Source organism: Limanda limanda, chromosome 1, assembly GCF_963576545.1.
Source record: "Limanda limanda chromosome 1, fLimLim1.1, whole genome shotgun sequence".
NCBI classification, from domain to species: domain Eukaryota; kingdom Metazoa; phylum Chordata; class Actinopteri; order Pleuronectiformes; family Pleuronectidae; genus Limanda; species Limanda limanda.
The window spans coordinates 37,604,446-37,610,742 of record NC_083636.1 but is presented as its reverse complement, the minus strand read 5'-3'; positions in this window follow the sequence as shown (position 1 = coordinate 37,610,742).

Genomic DNA, 6,297 nt, shown 5'->3' with positions numbered 1-6,297 from the left:
GGAGGAAAGAGAGTGAGACCTTGAGGGCCTTCATTAGAACATAGTGGCCGACACTTTTACATTATGCATGACATTTATCTGGATTGTTGCAGCAACCTTGATTTTGATTCTGTGTCCAGAGGATGGGGGCAGAACAACACTGAGTGGTGATGGAGAGATGGAAGAGAAAGGAGGAGGAGGAGGAGGAGGAGAAGGAGGACGAAGGAAGATATACAGGGTCCACATGGAAAAGGATGATATACATATAATCTGTTCAAAACCATCCAATCACAGCCTTTTATTCTACTTCTCACTCACTCATTTTCATTTATTTCTCTGTAAGTCGCTCCTGATGGAACTGCAATGAAGGAAACAGTAAAAAGAAAAACATAAACCTTTCTCTTTTTATTTGTGTACTATATAGTTGTGTGTACTATTTCTACTCTGAGGGTATTTCATTTCCTTCCTCCTCTATATTGACCAGAGACACGTTGGCCTACTTAGGATTTATTTTCCCCACCAGGCCCAGCAGCTTTATCTTTTCCTTCTTTCTTATTTGAGCAGTAATGTAACTTGACTTTGGTCCATCTGTGATTTCAGTTACAATTTCTTAACGGAAATTCTTTTCTGTTTTACCCATTAAATAAACACGTCCCTGATCACGACCTTCAACCTGTGAAGTTCAGATGATACATGTGCAATTTAACAGTTTAACCACAGCAAACAATCTGATGTGAATTCACCACAGACATATTTCTGTTGTTCTGTGCTTTCATGGCATGAGGGACAAAACATTGACCGACACAAACTAGGAAATACAAATACACTCTATTGTCTATACCTTCTCTTTGCTTAGATGTGCGATGAAAGGTACATTAAATAACCAAATTGTAATAAATCCCAATGTGGCTCTTTTGACAGGTTTCTTAAACGGTATGAGGCTGTTGATGTGTGAAGAAGTCCAAGGATTTGTATTCAGCAACCTCTCTGTATGTTAAACCACCAGAGGAGGGAAGTAGAGGACTGCAGAGTCGTCTATGCTGAACACTGATATGAAAACATCAAGGAAAACCCAGAAATCTTAAGTCCCTTTTTCAACTTTCCATTTGTGTTATCTCACCCTTTGGATATTAGGTTTCCTGAAATAAAAAAACCTTTCCCTCAGTAAATGCTGTATAATCAGCGACAGTATCATGGAATAAATTACACCTGGAAACAGAGTGGAAAGTTATTTAAACATCTTTTTTTTTCCAAGTTGTGGAGGAACATCCAATTCTCCGCATTCTCTCAGTCGGTCCGATAACAAATTGTCTCCTGCTACTGCACCTGAGCAGATAGGGAGTTCGCTGACAGCCAGTTATTTTATAATGCCGGTGCAGCACTGTCCAACAGCACTGTTTCCCTCTATCATAAATTTAGTCATGGTAGTTTCCCTGAGCCAAGGATCCGGCTTCATTCACAGGTCTGCACAATGATGTTCCGCTGACAAGCCGCGGTTGCATTTATTTATGTATACAGGAAAAAAACACTGATTCAGTTTCTTCACCCTGCTGCTTTCCATCAAGTGTTTCACTGTGTCACAAAGTTTGACTACACACAGACAGTTTGGCATATTTTGCTGGGAGCTGCCCACCAGCCACTGTCACAGGTGTCCACTCTGCAGGGGTTTGCTCGGCTTTTGAATATTTCAGAAGCTCCGTGGCTCCTAATGATTGATTGTCTCGTCCTGCCCCATATTAAGTCCCTGCTGGTGACGGTTGGTGCAAAGGACGGACTCCACAGCCTGCAGTGTCCTTAAATACGTGCAAAAAACGAAGTAACTTCTATATATCACACGTCTTTAACTTGTGTTGTATCTGCTATCAGACGTTCACATACACCAAGAGACATAACACTAACTACTCGTACACACACACACATACACACACAGGCAAGACTGTCTATAGTTGTGATTACATTAACTGACATAATGCATTCCCTAGGCCCTTACCCTAATCTATCCCTAATTCTAATCCTAACCCTAAAACCAAGTCTTAACTCTCAAATAGCCCATTTTGCTTTTGTGAGGACCAGCCAAAATGTCCTCACAATGTCAAAATGTCCTCAAAATGATAATTTTGAACCAAAATTGGCCCTTATAACAATAGATATTTATGTGCGCACGCACGCACACACATACACACATGTACACACACACAAGTACACACACACACACACACACACACACACACACACTGGCTCCTCAACTCATCTGAACTATGCAAGGACATAATGACCTGATTTATTGGTGTGCGTGTAATGCATTAAATAACCACTAATGATGACTCAAGGACAGCCATGCATATGATAAAACACTCCACATTAGTTACAGATAGAAAGTAATATTATAAAAAAGCTATAACTTATTGTCTCAGAGGTTGATGTGTATTGTTCAGTATAGTGATATTTTCTGCATTGGAATGAAATGAGTTTCGATTGTGTATTTGCATTACCTGCACACACACACAAACACACACACACACAAACTGAGGAAACTTACCTCAACTCTTGAGACAGAAACTTTAAGTTTGGCCCGGTGATGCTCGTTTCAGCTTTTCTTTCTGAAACTGTTAAAGTGACCAGCAGTGATTGAGCCACAGCGAGTAAACACTGCAGAACCCTGAAGCCTCCGCTGCTGCACAATGAGCTAGTCACATGTTTATTCAAAGTTTATTTTTGTCAAACAAACCAAATCCCACAAAATCTGACTCAGCAATTCCTCGGGCCCTTGAAAACACGGACACCAAGTCTGAAGCCAATAACATGAAAGTTTCTCAAGATATGAGAGTCATATACAGACAGAGATTTCTGAAAATGAGAATAAGTGTCAGTCCTCACAACTGAGAACTGTTGTTGTATGTTTGTCCTGAGAACAGTCGACTTCATCTCATCCGTCATCCATCAAACTCTCTACTTTGACATTCACTATCCACTTTTTCTTAACTACATACACATTAGTTTAAAAAAAACATGTTCTAACGCCTTTTCAGGCACATTTACTTGTCTTTCCTCCCCCTGAACATTTGGACCGATATTATTATCACATTTTTTATCATTTTTAATGTGATGCACACATCTCCATCCATCACCATCACCCTTCACTCAGCGAACACCGAGCATTGTGGCCTCGCCCCCTGCATCTCTTCAGTCTCACACCAACACATTCCCTCTCCACTCGGTGAACACTCCGTACAGCTGAGAGGTGGCCAGTGTTTCTCCTGTCGATGGATCGCTGAATGCGGCCACGAAGGTCAAGGCTTTTTCAAACTCATCCCGGCGCTGAAATGAACTTTAAAGACTTGATCAGCATAATAGTTTTGTCTGCTCGCTGCATTGCTATGCTGAGGCGTGTGATACCAGCCAATAGGTCATGCCAGATAATTAAAGTGAGGAGCAGAAGGAAATTCAATACGCTCTATTACAACCACGGGAGCCTTGGACTCGGGGGAGACCTTCGTATTCAGAGATGTGACGTAACGGATAAAGCATCAAGTAGCTCTGAGTGGCCGTGGAGACGCGACTGGTTTAATGTGTCAGCGCTGACTTCAGTCGTCTTACATAACAGATCGGTGCGATAACAAAGGGGACAACCTGTTAAATGCTTTTTAAACAACTGCTCTGTCTCGTCCCTTGACCTATTCTCTATTCATGCCTTGACTTTAAAGGCTACTTGAGCACAGAGATCGCATTTAACACAGCTTTTAACTTGTTATAAATATGGCCAGCGAGACAATGAGAGATTCATTTGAACTAGTGCAGGGCTGTTTGCTCAGTCTGTGGTAGTAATGGCCTGTGGAGCGGCAGGCGCTGGTCACTGATGTAGTTTTACCCGAGGACGTAGATGTCATGTTCTACTCAGTCCGCTGCCCCTCATCTCTGCTGGATTAGGAGCCATGTCATCGGATAAACTGTGGGTTTGTTCCTGAGAGAAACTGAAAGTCCTGAGAGATCAGGAGGGTTTCTCATGCTTTTAAGAGCTAATTTGGCCTGTGTGATAATTACATTAAGTGTAAGTCAAAACCAAAACCTGTATAATTTAGGCTTTTGTTTGTAGCTTGAAGTACCTTTTGGTATTCATACCTTCATATGGGCTTGTACCATGTGTCTGTTTTTGCTGCACCCGTCCACACATCATCTTCATCCAGGTGACGTCTCTCATCTCCTGCTCCGTCACTTCTCTGTCACACCAGTTCATTAAAAGTGGAGCCGAAGCTCCTGCCCCAACTTCTTTCCGAACGACCCTTCCCTCCTGCTCTATCCCCTGACGTGTGTGGGCAAGAGTTGAATTCAATATGACCTTTGGTGGAATGTGACGGCGGAGAGCTGCCAGAGCCCGGACTGACAAGTGGGCCGATGATCGTCTCACCACGCCAGTTTGAAACGGCTCCTTCTCCCTCCTGAGTCCTCCCCTACACAACCTTACACCACCATGCATCAGTGAGGAGCTGGACTCGTGACAGCCTCCCTCTCACACACTGACTATGGGGACAAATGCACTGTGGCGCATGGACACACACAATTACTTATACAAGCTGTCCATCAGTGGACTGCACAGGTCAGTTCTCCTGCACACACTATTTCATCTGTGGTGATCTGAGAGGTTAACATCTGTCAGCTCAGAGGCCTCTGGTGGGAGAGGAAGAAGATGAAGATGTTGTTGAATCCACCAGTCATTTCTACACACAGTATTTCTACAGATGTTAGCCACACCTGTCTGTTTTTAATTTAGCTAAAACCCAAACTTCACCATCAGAGCTGTATCATTGGTTTCATTGGGAGTAACATTTTGAATATGGTTCATTTTGAAGGTTATGTTTTCATCTGTATTTGTTTGTTCGTTATTAAAAAGGATAACACAAAACTACTTAACGGATTTCCAGGAAACTTGGTAGACAGATGCAGTATCTATATGTCAGGACAGATTCAAGAACCAGTTAAATTTTGGTACCGATCTGGATCAGGGGTTGGATCTGTCATATTTAGGGAAACTGAATATTAAATCTATGAGTGTGTGAACTTTGGTGCAGCCTGATTAAATTCAAGGGGACTGTTTGGTTTTTGACCTGCCGTTAGTCAGGAGACAGAGAAATCTTTCATTGCAAACTTGACTTATTAAACTACTTATAACAAATATAGGATTTTTTATTAAGCAATGACCTTTAATAGATTCCACTCTCCTTATCTAGTAACTACAGTAACAGCAGTGTATAAACACATGGAGTTTTAATTCCATCACTTTGGTTTGCTTCAGACATCATCTCTAACCGGATCAGTTGGACGAGCGGCTGTGTGCCCCCCCCCAAGGGGCAGGTGCTCCCCCGGTGGTCGTCCAACCACACCAGTTAATTAACCCCACTCAAGTGTGTCAAGAGGAGGGAAGAAAAATGAGTGCTCTTAGTGGTGTCACAGCCCGACCTGCACCGGCAGACACAAGGGAGACGCTCAGGGAATAACAATGAACACGCTTCAAACTAACCTGGTAATAAATTAGGAGAATTCAGGGAGAAAAGGTGCATTTGAAAAGCAGAGCAGATGTACAGCCTGTTTACAACTAAACACAATGGCAGGTGTAATTAATGTGTGTAATCTCAGGGCTGCAGCACTGAAAAATGCACTTGTAAATAGAAGAAGAAACACTCAGTCAAGGGTCACTACAGTTAACACAGTAATTGATGCTTTTTATCTCCAGCAAGCAGGTTATGTTTTCATCTGCGTTTGTATATTTATCTATTTTAAATGTGTTAGTTCGCAGGATAACGCAAAAACTACTGTACAGATTTCCATGACATTTTACTGAGGGGTGGAAAATGTTGGTGCGGAACTGGAAAATAATCTGGATAATTATCTACATTAAGATCTGGATAATGATCCGGATTATGATCTGGATTATGATCTAGATTGGCCATTTGTTTGTTTGTTAGTTTGCAGGATTAGGCAACAACTACTGAACTGATTTCATTCAAGAGGAAAAACCCATCAAACCTTGATGTGGATTTGGATCAGCAGCATGTTTCTTTCTTGAACATTACAGGTTGTTCCATAGTTTTGTGAATTTCTCAATATATTTAATACATAATTGAGTTCTTTGTTTAAAAGATCACATCTGTAGAGTGCTCATATCTAGGATAAGGGGAAATTTGATACCAATCGGGATAATGACCTAGATTTAGTATTTTTAGAAGGCTGATCTTAATTCATCATGGTAACAAATATTCCTTTCAACGATATTTTGCACGTGTTTAATGAAACGGTTAAAATGTCATGGTATATGTATCTGAT